This window comes from Helicoverpa armigera, chromosome 19 (genome assembly GCF_030705265.1).
Source record: "Helicoverpa armigera isolate CAAS_96S chromosome 19, ASM3070526v1, whole genome shotgun sequence".
Taxonomy (NCBI): domain Eukaryota; kingdom Metazoa; phylum Arthropoda; class Insecta; order Lepidoptera; family Noctuidae; genus Helicoverpa; species Helicoverpa armigera.
Window position 1 is genome coordinate 5,016,631 of NC_087138.1, and position 17,023 is coordinate 5,033,653.

Genomic DNA, 17,023 nt, shown 5'->3' on the forward strand with positions numbered 1-17,023 from the left:
AAAACTTCAATTTCTTCATAAACTGCAATACTTTCACAACAATACCTATAAAGTTAATAATTCGCATAAGTAAATTCATCCCTGGCTTTTAAATTCTACCCCTTCAAAACAATAACGTCAGCTTATTGCAGTAACAGCTTATTTCCACGTGCACTGTCAATCTACCCTCAAGATCGAGACTGCGGAAATGCCTTGATAGAACTCTGATTGTGGTGGAAATGTACGAATCAGGACCTACCCCTGTCACAATGTCACTGCATTGCTATTTTGAAATTCAAATGGGTAATTTTTTAAATTCGATTTTGGAATAGAATTTTAGATTTAGAATGGTTAGATTTTATTCTAGTGGTGTGAAAAGGTTGGTTGTTCTTTTGTTTATGACTGTTGTACTTTTTTCACTGAGAAAAATGAAGTTGATTTCATACTCATGGTCAAAAAATATCAATAAAATCTTTCTACCCTGATGCTTAATTTAACACCTAATTACGACAACCAAATATAGAGGCATAGAGTTATGTAGAAAACTAGAAAAATCTATATTTGTATGTTTTCCTTTTCTTTCTACCTTTGTTCCCCGTTAACTTACTGTAGGCTCTTGTTCTACTGAACCCGGAATCAAAATCGCCTTGAAACAACAACACAAGCGAAAACAACTACAGTGGAATCTCGTAAATAACAGTATTAAATAAACACAACAAGACCTACTTATTGCTAAAAGCTAGTATATTACTAAACGGCTAGTCATTTGCATACAATATTCGTAATAATGCGTACTTGCAATGAAACTAGGTATAAGTAAGACTAGGGCGATTGTAATAAAGTTAGCAGTTAGGTTTGTTATGGGTAACTGTCAGTTTTGAAGTAATTCTTGATTGTAATGTTAGTAAAATATTATATTGACCAAATCCGTGTGAGATTGGTGGATTAAGGCGACGAATTGGTCAACAATAATTCCATAACCGGCACGCGTATCTAAGGCGCCAAAAGGGGTCGGAGCGTCTGAGCGGGGCGAGGATAACAATACGCGCGCTAGGTTATAACTAAAAGTCGTAAGCGACAAAATGGTTTTGTAATTTTATTATTTAGAAATGATAATTTGATAAAAATTCCTTCTACAGTTTTAAAGAGTATGTATATACTCAACTACTAAAAAAGTTAAGAGGCTTAAATCGGTCCCGTTTGCCCATAATATGTGAATCTCTTTTTAAAAAGAGGTATGTTTGATATATTTTTCTCTGTTATAAAAGTTACTTAATCATGTTTCTACGTCTAACAAAATAAGGTTTATATCATGAACTTTTAGGTAACCAAGTTGTATTTTGATCCGTTTTGTATTTACTGAGAAAAATTGAGATACTTGGCGCCAAGAATTCCAATTCGTCCTCTTAATATAAAGAGGCGATAATCATTCTCCTGGCTGAGTCGGTTACAAATGTAAGATACGTATGTTTAATTTATAAAGAAAGCTTAATATACATAGATAGGCTTCTATCTGCTTAAGTATCTAATAAGTAATGTAAAAATGACATAGGTTCCTTATTTTGTTCACAATTGATCATTTTCTTGTTTATCTGTAAAAATGCGTTATTTGTATTTTTAACTAATGTAACTAGAATTCCGCATGTAGACCGCATTCAATAAATCTTATCGACTTCCTTCACTCAATAACATACCTACAAACCAGCACATGCTACTCAAAAAACAATGACAGTAATTTCAAAACAAACAAACTAAAATACTACCCGTGTTACAAAATTATCATATAATTCTTAACCACTGTATGTTAGGCTGTAATTACACTGTAGGGCCCGATTACACCGAGAAAATAAACGTCCGTATCTAAAACAACTGTTTACTCTTGTTAGTTTAACACAAAAGATTAAGATTATACTAAAAACCTAAAACTAAAGTGTCAAAAAATTCGTCGCCATCGCTGTCGACTGGGAGTGTGCCCAAGAGGCTGGCAGCATTACCTCGTTGGATCGCCATGCTGATCCTTTATCCGAGGTATTAGCCAGCCTTTTGGTCACGAGAAGCGTCAACCAGCCGCATAGGAAGATCTATAAGTAGGATGTGGACATTTGGACCTGACCTGAGGGATTCAACCCCAAACTATTTAAAAAATATATAATACTAGCTTTCCGCCCGCGGCTTCGCCCGCGTGGAATTCGGTTCACCCCTCCCGCTGTGGGTTAGCAGCGGTGAGGGAGTGTCAGACTCTTACTGACTAAAATCGTCGTGTTCCGTCCTAGGCCTTTTATATACCAGGGCCGCGGTACCTCATTCGAACAACCCGCAGCCTCGGCTGGCCCTGGCGCTACTGGGCCCACTGATTTAAAAACACCTTAAGACTAATTCGCGGCGAACCTTAACACCGCGATACAGAAAAGCACAACGCCATCTATCGAGCTATCGGGAAGCTCGCGATTGAACAATGAGCTACAGGTTAAAGCGCGAGATATCATTGCACTTCTTACGTATCTTAAAAAAAACAACGCACCACGTTTTAAAAAGCTATCATTCCACTTCTTACGTATTTTAAAAACACATCGTTACCACGTTTTAAAAACACCCAGCGCCATCTATCGCATACCTCAAGAACTAAATAACTTAACTAATACTTATACCAATTAGTAATTCGTTGAATTATAGTTATTTCAGGATAAGTAGATGTAAAAAAAACAGTTAAGACGATAAAACAAATTGTACGTCATCCCTCGGGAATTCCTCATTTTCGAGGATTCATTATCGTATCATTTAGCTTCTAAATTTATATGTTCATATTCGTTTGCAATATATAAGTAGATGTAAAAAAAAACAGTTTAGACGATTAAACAAATTGTACATCAACCCTCGGGAATTCCTCATTTTCGGGGATTCATTATCGTATCATTTAGCTTCTAAATTTACATGTTTATATTCGTTTGCAATATATTACCTTGTTTTAAACGACACACAGCGCCATCTACAATCCATCCATCAAGCAAACAATATTTTTGTTTTCCCTCGGGAATATCTATTTTTTTCGGGATAAAAAGTACCCTATTATTTAATCCGGACTTCTAACTTTACGTCTGCAAAATTTCAAAGCAATCGGTTCAGTAGTTACGGCGTGAAAGCGGAACAAACAAACAAACAAACAAACTCACTTTCCGATTTATAATATTAGTAAGGATAAAATATAGTGTCCTTGTCTGTCCCCAAACTATTTAAAACTAAGCCTAAGTTAGTAAAAGAAAAACAAAGTTTAACAATTGTTTAAGAAACCTGACGTTTATACAGTCGGTGAACTTTGGCCTAAGTACCTGTATTACTAATCAAATGAACCGTTAACTCTGACGTTTGAAACATGTGATTCTGCCCTTATCATTACTGCGATCTGGCAGATATTAAACCATGGTATTAGTAGCAGAAAACAACGTCATCATGACGTCAGGGATTATTTGTTTGTTTGTTTTATAGGGTTGTTCCAATATTATATTAGTTCCAGTAGTATATTGTCTAGCTGGCTATAAAGATTTTTTATTTTTGCGTAATGTTCTGCCACCAGCCACCAAAATCAAAAAGTTATTTGTCCTTTAGGTGTCTGGCTACCTAACAGTAACTCAAAATTAATTTATGGACATATTATAAATGTTTTCTTGTTTTTATGTTACTACACCGTCTTCATTGGCATTTAATTTAATTTAATTAAACCATTGTGCGCATTAACTTTATTAATATCTATCGAATTCGCACCAGTATTTTATACACGCAGTTCGTATTAAATGTAGAAATAATAACCACAATAATGCTTTACAATACACATTAGTGTTGCCAGCGAGGATAAATCAGGAGAGACCACTTGCCAATGAAATAACGGAGCTCCGCCGTGCTGCGTTCACATCGCCGAGCCCACTTGACTAATCAAGCTGATTACGTTCCAGTAATCACTGTCTTGATTGTAATAAGATAAACCAATTAGATGCAATCAAAATGTAAGTATGCAATTATCAATTTAATTTTACATGATTAGGAAAGTTTCTTGTAGTTAAATAAATAATTTGTGAATTATCTTTTGAAAGAATATTTTATTTAATCTTGATTTATGTGTGAACGTTGTTAAAGCTTGTTCAGGAGATTATGGTAATCGGTATTAGTAGGTACTTCATCAATAATAGTGAACATGTATTTTATTGCAATAGTTTATGTAAATTCTGCTTACATAAGAAAATAAGACAAAGCTCCACTTTCGAACTCGCCTGTTCTCAATCAAGTTGACAGCGATGTAAACGCAGCACTCGCTTAAGTAACCCGGTCGATGATGAGGTAAGCTTAAGTTATTGTTAAGCTAATGCCCAGCACATGTGTCCTGGCTTAAGTTAGCAAAGCCGCTTAAGTATTGTCGGTTTTATCGATAAGTTGCCAACTTTAATGTGTGTTTTGACAACATTGTATAATATTTTGACGATATTTGCAACTTTATTTATTGTTATGAGAGTAGGATTATGAAGTTAAGTTTAGTAGTAATACAATGTAGGCAGCTAACTATTTGATTGTGAATTTTATTGTCTTTGTGATCTTAACCATTAAATTTTGATTACCTAAGTGTAATTTTGATTTTTAAATGGGTTTATCTATTCAGCTATAGTTAGTTATATAGGCCTATAATCGTAATACGAACATTAAAGTACGTAGGTTTTACAAGAGTCACAGGGCCATTCAATGGGCGGAATGGGTGACGTAAAGACCAAATTCTGTGTCACACTCTTGATACAGAACAAGATTTTCTATGATGTAAATAGACTGTATTAATTGAACCGAGTGAAATAATTTACTATATTCACTTAGTCTGAATGAGTTTGCGACGATGAAAACAAGCGCAAAAATGCCCTGTAAAAGCATGCAATATGTATCAATAATACTTTTTGTCACAATCGAGTCCCCTCATATCCGCTATAAAATTGCCGAAACAGGGCGGGGAAGGGAAATTGACAATATTTTGTATTTTGATTGACAAGTCGATTGATTGACAATATTTTGTGTTCCTCTCTGATTGACTAAATAAATCGATTGACTCGATTGTTGCGTTTATTGGAATCTGCTCGAGAGCTTTGTAATTACATCACTACCTATATTTTTATGTATTTTTTCCGCTATTTGTAACTCATTTTCTAACTTGATATATGTATACCTATAGGTAGATTCTAAATAGATAAGTTGATCATTGAGCAAGCTTATATAACTAACTGTTTAAGATAATGTATGATAATAAATTTTGCCTAATTCCACTAAGCATACCGACCTATAATTTTAAAGTTAGCAACACAGCATAAATAAATAATTACGTCACATTATAAACCATTTTATTGAAGAATGCGTTTATCACCTGCCAACAACGCCACCCGCGGTAGGCGCTATAATTAAAATAATTAAATTATAAATTATCGTCATTTTACGCTAAAACAATAACGCGTAATATTCGCATAAAAACTGGATGATATCCGAACAAACTAGTATTGTTATGTTCGAAACAACCACCATTGGCGTCGGGCCTGTCAATCTAATTATCGATGACAGGCAAAAACCGCCGTTTAGCTATATAATTGGCATTATTTTCTGTAATTTTCTCGCGTCCGATCATTGTACCTATCTGAACACCTGTTCCAAGTCTCCGTGGTCGATTATTTATCAATGGCGCTAGTGTTGCACTTACATTCATAAATATTGCGAGCGCGGGAAACAAAACAAAATGGCTGCCGGCTTACCGGCGACAACTAGAGAAGCAGGGTTGCCAGTATAAAAATAATTAATTATAATTATTAATCGCGGTCGTAATTTAATTAAACGTGGATTCTCCGATAAGGAAATTGCTGTTGTTAATGATCTGAAGTCCTCTTTACATAATTCATGAAGCGGAGATACTTAAGATTTATATGAGAATTTGTTAATTGTATATTTATGCTCGTTAAGGAAACATATACAAGCAAGACAACATGTGTTATACTGACAAAATAAAACCAAAGTCAGAACAATTTTCTTTAATGTTAAGTGCATCAGTTTTTTTTTCAAGTGCCTAGGTACATGTACAATTAAAAAAGTTGGGTCTTCTTAAAAATATCTTGAAGTACCTATACTTCAAGATATTTTTCTCACACTATTCTTTCTCTGCGTTCCAAAAACAAAGTGATCAAGCCTAATGATAGATCTAATGATCCACAAAGACGTTTGTTCAACCCTACCATCTAAGCGGCCAGCAATTAAAACAAGTTTAAAATCTCGTTTCTCTGACAAATTGCAATAAATAAGAATACTTAAATCTAAACTGCCAGTGGTTCAGACCTGGTACTCTCTACTTACACAATTTACACGCATTATCTAACAAAATCACCCTTATTTTAATCAACATAAGAGTGACAATACGATGGCAGGTTGAAGAGTAATGATAAACAGGTTTAGCGAAATGTAAATCGCTCTAAGGGAATTAAAAAGTTGATTTCATATGAAACTTTGATACCATGGTGGCAGCTATAAATGATATGGGAATGTTATGCTACCTGCGGCCATTCACCGTTGTCGCATTATCTTGTGAAAGAATGATGACTAGACTGTGCTGCTGTGTACCAACTAACTTACTGGATGTCCTATGACTCACTTTATAGCTTATGTAAAGCAGAATTACTTCAAATGTCAGGCTTTGCTTGAATCACTACGGGGTTTTCCATAACTTTATTTTGAGTTTCATAGGTTGAATAAGGAAAGAATAGTGTGCTATCTAAATACCTTGCTCATTTTATATCTTACACAGAACCTGTAGACTTACTAACATCAAAATTACACAAAATGACAAATTCAGAGGGTCCGTAATAAAACTAGCCCCAGGTCCCTTCAGTATCAATCATATGTACCTATAGTGGATAACTTTCTCCATAAGAGAAGCGATAGACCGTAAAAGAACTGTCATTTCGGTAACATAGATCTTGTAGACCTCTTTAGAACTATCATCGGGACCCATAACAATGGCTGCGCTTGCTGTAAGGTCAATCCAAAATAATTAAAAATTGAATCTCATGTTCACACATTTTATTCTTCAATGGCACAAAATGCATCATTACATTTGCATTCAGTATAAAAGATGCAACTACTTCAAGATAGTAACATACTATACAATGTACTACAGCTACTAAGTATAGTTTTACTACTAGAAATAACCCTGCCGATACGCAGTTAACTAAACTATTATCTAGCGAGTGTTCACTAGTAGGTACCTACTACCTGCGCGTGAGGCACTTTTGATTGAAGGAAATGACTTGTTAAATACTGTTTTATAGATTGACCAGTAGGTACGCTTAGGCAATGCTATTTTGTAATCTGCTAAAGTTCCTATTGAAAGAAAAATGTTGTGAATGGATTGCGAAATTGAAAAGTCAAGTTACGTGGGCATCTTTTAATAAGACGGTTCAATTCAGTGATTTCTTGGGAAATCGAATGATAAGTTATTAGTTCTAAGATATACCTATAGACGTGTTTTTGAGTATTCTGTTATAATTATATTATTGTGTTAAGAAAAGTTATTTCTCAAAAAGTTAAAGTTATGTCCTTTAAGTGCTGTCTAGAAGTTTTGTTTAATTTAATCAACAGTATCTTCGAGACTTTTAGCATACCAAAGAATCCATCTATAAACATCACCATTCAGGCGTTAATTCAATTTTGTAATACTTACATAATCATCCATTTTTAAAGGTATACCATAAAAATTATACCCGTAATTTAAAAGTAAAACACATCGGAATATGCTTTGCTACAGTTCTGATTCTTGTGCAATCTCCAAGCAAAACAAGTCCAAAGCTAAATTAAAAAGCAATAAAACAAAAGATGAAAACAACATAATACAATATACCACAGTACTATTGCACCGTTCATCACACTGAAGTTTCACATTAAGTGTTGTTATCGAAATAAATAATGTCAATTTGCATGAACCGTCACGCGATGGCAATCAACTTATAACAGTGGAATAAGTTAGAAAAAAACTGTGTCACCTGTGGAAGCTGGTACATTAATTGCAGACTGGCTGATAATCGGCCGATAGTTGGCCTTATAGAAGATGGCTAACTAATATTTTGAAAGTAATTGTGAATCCGATCGAACTTTTTAGTCGGTTTGATACTGGCCGTCGTAATGAGCGGACTATCATTTATAATCGTACTGATTTATGAGCCAGATCAGACTTTCAGTGTACAGAAGTTCTAAGTATGTAAAGTGGTAAGGAAGAGAGAGTATTGATCTGGCTCATCAATAGAATTTCAGTACTCATGTAGGTACACCATTCGAAGATAGTTTGACAGGCAGGCAGGCAGGCATTTGTTATGACAAAAAACATTGCCTGGCATTTGTTATATTCCTGTTATTGAAAATGCGTCAATATTATGACGTATTTATTAACCCATAAATTAATTTAATTTATAAATGACGACACAGATATATATCCGATTCTTTGTTCATAAAATATATTTGTAATGGCTTTGACGTATGTGAAATATTCTACGAATTTAAACAACCAAAACACTTTTGTATAGAAAACAGATTAAATTATGTTTGCGTCAATGATGAGACATAGTGCGTTAATGGCAATCAGATTGCGTTTTTGAAACGGGGCACCAACTTCTATCTGCGTACATTAATTTCAATAACAACTTAATGTGGTTAACCAATAATAAAAACGCCAAATACTTTATGATAATTTTTATATCCGATATATCATAAATTAACACTTTGACGCACACTTTAGAATACTCTAAATGAGAATGACGTAAAGAAAACAACGTATTATTATAACTGTCTCATAGCAGCTTATGACGCTACAAGTGTCAATGATTTATTTTAGTTTTTACATGTTACTGTTGTATTCTTAAAGACCGCTTATCAAGAGGTATCAGGTTGCCGTTTTATGGGAAATCATCAGGCCCTACTACGCTGAGCTCTGGCTACGGGAGTGATCCCGCAGTACTGCGGTGGTACTGATATTATCATCTGACTTTAACTAAACCGTTCTCTGTTCTTTTCAGAGGCGAGAGGAGATTTCCTTTGAGGACCTGGTCCGCCGTGATTCTTGTGAATTATCCCGCAGCCCCAGCTGTCAATCGGGTAAAGCCTAGGCAGGTAATCGTAATGTACATAGGTATTGCAAAACTACAAGATTCTTCAGAAAATATAGATGTCACGTAATCTAATGAAGTCTCTTATTTTTTTCAGGGTTTACCTCATAATACAGTGAAAACAGCACAGCTATGCAGAAGGAGAACACTTCAAAACCAAAGAACAACAAGGCTCCAGTTCATGATAAACATCGACCACTATAAGTTTATCCTATTGAATTCTAACCTATCAAAGACCTTCAATACAACATTTAAAGCTGAACAACAAACCATAAATAAACATTAGCACAACAATGCTATCCCCATTATCGCCATGGGACACATCGTTGATGACAGTGGGAGGTGCTGTCATTGCTGCGCAAGATTCTAAATGGAAGTACCAACGTACCTATGTCCTCTGGCGATTTGCAATACACCTGTGAATGTTTCAAAAGTCAAAGAGATATTGTTGTTCATGTAGTTAACTGGGAAAGTTTCTTGAAGACAGGTATGCTAATTGAACTGTCTTCAAGATAGAATTTGTTTATTTCCAAATTCGCCAAATTGTTTAGAAGCAGTGAGGAATAACGTATGTAAGGAAGAGTTAAGGAGAAAAATGAAAAACACCAAATCGAAATTAACAAAATTACTCAACATTGCATTAACACCACGACTATCTTTCTGCCTCATCAATTCAAGTCACATTGTCCGAAAAAAGGCAGCCGACGCGGAACTGTATCAAACCGTAAATAAATCAAATTGACCCCGAAGTCAGTTCGCTTTCGGCAAATTTCGACCATTATCGGTGCTGTACGGCAAAAAAGAGCAATTTGGGTCACGTTTTCGATGTTTTTTTTCTCTCTGAAGTCCCGTAAGAGCAGTGGGCTTGTTGTAATTGTTGCACTCATTGTTCTTTTGAGAGATAAAGCCGCAACAAGCTTTTGTGTTTAATTAAAATTTTGTTTCGCTCATGGGAATTTTCGCCGGTGCATAATGATATACTTTACGTACTTTTTGAAAGTTCAACGGTACTTATGGCGAGGTAATGGGCGTTTTAGACCTGTTTTCAACACTTAACCTCGCTGAGGGAAATTTCAAGGGTTAAGGCGGTGAAATGCAGTTACAATATCAACTGTCGATGTTTTTGAATTCGGTGGGATTTTTGTAACGTTTACCGTAGTTGCATTACTTACAAAAAATTCAAATAATAAAAGTAGAATGTTAGGGGATCGTCATATGCCTAACCATTGTTTGAAGCAGCTTCCAGTCTAACCGGATGCAGCTGAGTACCAGTGTTCTACATGGACGATAGGGGATGATACATCTTAATTGGAATACCGATAAAGAACACATTTCATTCCTATCTATCATAAGGACAAAAAGCCTTATAATTATTAAACATTTGTCTTTAAAATTGCCCTTTTTAGTTTCCTTCCGCACCACCAAGTATTTGGACCACCCAAAGTAATAATCAAGAACCATATCAATACTACCGAAATCAAGGCAGAATAATTGCACGACTAAGTTATAAGACTCGTTCACAATCGGCTCATTATAAAATTGATACAGAAACTGGTTCGGGTCCATAAGACTTCATTAAAATTTCCCGACAAATCATATATCTGGGCAGTGGACAAGTTGTGACGTAATTGTGGGCAGGACGGACGCCCGGGGCCTTCATGCCACGAACCGGGACACTGAGAAACTCTATGAATAAATTAGTTGGCATCTGTGTGGAAATTACCTATCTTTGCTAATAAATCTGTGGGTTGTTGGGGTTTTTCTTGGTGTAGTTGTGTGCAGCTAGTGTTTCCCCATAGCTTATATTATTTTATACTAGGTTTCACTCGCAACTTCGTCCGCGTTTTGAGGGAACTACATCCCGCACACGGAAAAACCTACGTCTTTAGGATACCACTTTAATTCTTCACACCAAACATTTCATTTGTTTAAGCTGTTTGAGCATGAAAGTGTAACAAACAAACTCAATTGTAGGTAATACATATGTGAATAAAAATAGTAATTAATGGAAAAAGCTAGGCAGATGATGATGAATGAGTAAGAATTAGTATTGCTATCTTTGGCCGCAATCTTCAGAGGAAGTTCTAAAGTCTGAAGCTATTACAAGCTGACGCTGGTTTCTTACAACAAAAGGCAAGATATACACATAACATGCTAGATGTGCCACGCGACTTCACCCAAAGGTTTTGAGAGCGTGCTTCCAATGATCATTACTCTTAGTAAACACAAATTAAAGACTCCATTAACAACTTTTTTACCAATGACCATTATGTCAATGTAACCAAACAGGAAATTAGCCAATTTATTCAGCCGGCTATAAATCTATTAGTCCTCTACGTATCAATCAATCAATCAGGTACCCACGCTAATTACTATCACTCAAAAACAAATTAACTAATAGGATAATGAGACAACATTACAAATCATTTTTCTATTTACTAAAACAAATTGTTTTCTCTAGTTCAGAGACGGTAGCTGGTGCAGTCGCTTGAGGCTGCGTCCGCGCAAGGCAATTACGAACGCAGCCGACCGCGCCCGAAGATGCCCGAGGCAGACCACATGATCGACGTTAATTGTTCCCGAGATATTAAAGCTATAGTAATTATCTTACAAGTTATTGTAAATTTTATAAAGTGAGAGGGATTTTTAATTCATTGCTACTGTTTGTTTTCATTTAGAGTAACCAGGTGTTAATTTCCGTTTTGAGAAATGGGTGCTTCGAGTGTTAGTGTTATGGAATTTTCATGGCTTGCTTCGGGTGCTGATTATTTTATTAACGGTAAATAGAAATATGACTCTTGTTGCGCTGTCTAGTTATTATGCACTTATTTCCGATAGCAGTTTCATCCGCGTCCCATGGAACAGGGCAGGCGATAGGCTCTTTATCCAGCTTATAGTATAGGGAGGAATAATTCTCACAGGAACCGGGTAAAAATATTTTGTGTTTGTAAAGTAAAGTTACAAAATAAAATTTAAGCACAAAATCTTGTTCAAATGTGATTATGAAAAACCTTCATAATTACGTTTTACAATTATTTCCAAAACACCAGCAGCACATAACAGGTACGCAAAAACGGTCAAAGAGATAGCGATCTAACATAAAAATACCTCATAAAGGTACTAATAAAAATAAAAACTCTGCCATAATAGAAAATGCACTATAAAATTACAATTGAAATAAAATGAAAATTGTCCTAGGTTCGCCGACACAGGGTGTTGTAAAAAACTCATTTTATTTGTCAGGGCGACAGTTATACCGTTTTCATAGTAGACGATTAAGTCTGAGATGCACTTTAAGGTACCGCCTCGAAGCACTATTTATAGTTTTATGGTGCATTTCGAAGCCAGGAGTTGGGGGCATTTTTGTGCGTACTTTGGTGTATTTTTGTGGACAGTGTTTTAATGCTGTGCTTATTTAGTAATGTATGTAAGTTTTACAATAGTATTGTATGAAACGATGTATTCTATAACATTTCAATAGTGATTTAAAAAAAAACAATTGATTACCTACCTATTTACCTAACTTAGGCTTCTCCTAAATAAGATGTAGTTGGTATTTAAAAATTAAATTATGTACTCAAAAAAAAATGTGTACTTTTTATGAATTTAATAAAGAATACCTAGTGCAGTAGCAGTCGTTATAATTTTAGAATGTTTTATTGTGTATGGCATAATATTTTACGATCAAGCTCCCGGCCTACACTAAATGCATTGTTAAACTTATAGTACTTACTAATTATCGATAAAATTTTCTTATTCATAGCATAAAAGTGACACGAAACCCTTTTATAAACTCGAGTAAGAATAAACTTTACGATTGTACAAGAATTTGTTCAGAATTATAATAACCAATGTCGTGTTAGTTGTTAAAGCCGTTTTATTGGCTTTTTACTTTATTATTTTATTTAAAACTAGCTGTTGCCCGCGACTTCGTCTGCGTGGGCAATTTGGAATTGTCAAAATACTACTTATGCCGTAGCGTAGGTGTATTCTTTTACATAACAATATAATTAGGATTACCACTTAGCAGCAGCACGGGTCAACGATGTGTGACTATTTATCTAAACAAAAGAAATAAAGTTTGTGACGTTGAGGAAATCTCTGGATCTAGTCAACCGATTTGGAAAATTATTACGTAATTCTCACATAAAACAAAGGTCTGACAAAGTTGTCATTTGTACATTTTCTGCAGCAGCTGCGACAAATCAGGAGCCAGAAAGTCTGTCAAACAGTTTTACTTACCACGGATAACGCGGTGTCTAGTTCACTGGGTTGAAGAGATCAGATAGGCACTCCAAGTAAACATTGGTACTCAAAAAGATTCGGTTTGACTGGAAGCCAACACCCACACAATTGAGGAATAGCTGGGTGGATGATGACTGAGTCATCAGGCAAGCGCATAGTTTCACTACTTGTATTTCGGGGATTTTCTGTGCACTCACTCACTATGTTGTGTTGGAATTCCACCGAAATGTTTGCATTAGTTCACGATCAGGTAAAGTATACGTCCGAGAGAGTAAGTCCAATTCGTGTGTTGGCACTTGATGCCTGCAGTTCTTCCAAGATTTTCAAAATGTACGCTCGCAATTTGTCATTTCTTGGTGGAGCCAGCAGATCAGAAGAAACATAAGTGCTGTGTATACTGTGCGCATAAAGTAAATAACCACTAGAGAGCGCACTCGCCAATTTCTTCTAAGAACACGACTCACCGCTGCGGGCGGGGGGACGCGACATAATCCGCGGCTACTATTGGTCAGTTCAAGTGGTCAAGTGGTTTTATAGTCTTTGACTGTGCGTCACTACTGCACAACGGTAAAATTTCGTCTTTATAAATAGCACAAACGTTTGCTCTCTTGCGGAGGACGTTTAAATACCATATTATGTGTCACACGTAGGTAAACAGGACAACAGTATATTATCATCGAACCGCTTTCAAAGATCTGATGAGCGAACAGACCAGAACTGACTTGATCGCCTCGAGAAAATCAGAGCTCTATGAAGCGATCATTCGCTTTGGTTCCTACTGTTATTGTGGTTTCTGAAAATGTATTCAATTAACCAACGATGAATATAATTCTTAGCCGGCCGACTCTTTTGACTTCTCGAAAATCATAACGTTGGTTTTTGTGCAATGCACAAACGGAAATTCGATATATTACACATTCGATATTCACACTTCTACAGAATTGTTATTGAAAGGTTTGACAACGGGCTATAGTAGCGTAGTTAAACTAATTGAAACAATTTTAGTGATCCTTCAATAAAGTAAGAGTTGGCAAATACGTGATGAAGATGACCTAATTCATTACTATTCTAATTTGTTCTTGTGGCACAAAACTCAAGTTAAGGTGGAGAAAAGGATTACCAAGCTCCCAAAGGCCTGGGCATGTGCAACACGTTGCATGGCATCCTGGAAAGTTACGTAATTCTCAGCCATCAGTTTGAGCAGCGTGAGGGAGTGTCAGGCTTTGGCCCTAGTGGGCTTCACAGGGGTTTGCTGAATCTCCTTGAGGGGCGCGTGAAATAACGGGTCTCCCAGAAGCCGGAAGGTCGATGACCCACTCAAAACTAATCGCTCACGCCTACGGTGGCCGGGAGTCGTCTCTCGACATCCGGCTTTCGTGGTGTCTTACCGCAGTGGCTGGGATGAGAGTTGGGAACTTTCAGTCGCTCCGCCGCCTCATTCTTTGTCATCCCATTTCTTCTCGCTCCAGATCATGGTTTAAACAGTGGTCGCACAGTCCGCACAGTGGTGACACGCGGGCGCCACCTCCATGAGATCAGAGTTGGGAATGTATGTTTGCACATTAATGTATGTTTGCACATTATTTGTAATAGAACATTTAGCAAAAACACGTTTGATAGTAATTCTGTCTTAGTAACTGAATAATATAAATGATATAAACGAAGCTATATAAAAGATGTTTTTTTAGACTCAGTCCGTGGGTCTGACTGTGACTGTTCGTAATTGTAAACGGTGTATTTGTGATATAATTCTTAGCTCGATGATTTGTGATCAGAAGTTGAAAGCAAGTATGTCTCTGGCCTGCGACGCGTAATTTGTACGTTTTCAGAACGAACGAACTCTTGTCTTCTGTTGACATCTCGTTGACGTATTGTGACAGGTAGTTATTCCCATTGATGTTAATTTTAGAAGTGACACAATGTTTTCGGTCGTATTTTGCCTACATTCTTCATTACTCAAAAAGTATATTAATAAGGACCTTCTATTTATATGTAAGTGAATTCAAAATAATGTAATATATTAAAACCAGGAACTTATTTTTAAGGATGTTTGAATATTAATTACAATGTTTTTTTTTTATAATAATAAAATCTTAGACTCCCAATGCACTTTTAGTGTGATGCATGTTTGTTATTGGATGAAATGAATGGATATTCATGTTTATGAGAGGTATAGCTTATATTATGTCAGAACAACATATGTAGAGTTTTTAAGAATGCGGGTAAGTTCATAATTTCTTCGGGACGTGGGTGCCGCTTCCCATGGGAACTACTGCCCGCACCGGGATAAAATATACCTTATGTTACTCGCAGATAATGTAGCTTTCTAATGGTGAAAGCGAAATGCGCTGATATTTCTTGTAGTGTTTTTATAGTAGCGAAATACACACGTTGTCATATATTTTTTTTTTGAAAGTAAGAACATACCATGACAAAGTGAAGTCTGTTTACATTGATATTTTACCTACTACCAGTTTTATGGCACATCTGTTTCCGCATGATTTTCTTCATCTATAATTTTAGGATATCATTTCTTTAAATTCAGTTTTTTGCTCAAGTTACTTATAAAAGCGTTATTTTCTGTGTAAAGATTGATAATAGGCCGATAAACTTACAAAGTTCAACATTCAAATATGTGTCATTATTGCACCCGCTCTTGCAGAAACGTTAACATAAATTATCATTCATTGCTCATCCCCCGTAGGTAATAGCGTGATAATATATATTCTATATGTTGAACCGGCCCCCTGGTAATATTCATGCAAAATTTGATTTAAATCTATGCAGTACTTTTCGAGTTCAGTGAGACCAAACATACAGACAAACAGACATACAGACAAACAGACAAACAGACAAAAATTCTAAAAACTATATATTTGGGTTCAGAATCGATAATAGATCACCCCCCAAGTATTCTTTTAAAAAAATATTCAATGTACAGTTTTGACTTTCCTATCATTTTATTATATGTATAGATAACATAGCTGATGACGTTTAGCGTACTTGCACACTACAAACTTTTAGTCGACCGACAGTTTTTCATACCCACCTACATATGTACATGTATGACAAAGATCAGATGTTAAGCCGGTATCAGGCCGACTGAAAACTTGATCGAAATCAAGAAATTCTTTAAAAAAATAAATACGCCAATTATCTGGTCAACTATCGGCCGACTGTTTAGTTTGCAGTGTGCTCTTAAAAATAAAGTAAAAGTTAATGAGAAATCTAACTCTAGAGCGAGCCTTGAGATTTTTTTAATCATTGCTTCGTGGAACGCTTTTTAGTGAGAAAAAAGTCTGTCTTTTTCTTGTTTCAGGTTTAATGGACAATGAACAACGAGTAACCTTTGTTCCTTGAGCTATAAAAAACTAATTCTTCTTGTTTTCGTAGGCGTTTTTCATTTACACTAAGGAATAGGAGATTGTTTTCCTAAATTGCTATAACTTACTTTAAACGTTTTATTCAAGCTTACAAACTATTATTAAGCTTTCAATAACATCCAAGACATAATTTTCTGACTGTAAGACATCACTACTTTGAAAAGAAACGATGGCGTCTATTGCGATATCAAAAAACACTGAACACATTTTCGTTCGGATTTCCCAAAAGAGCGATTCGTAAGGAAGGTTCAGGCTTGA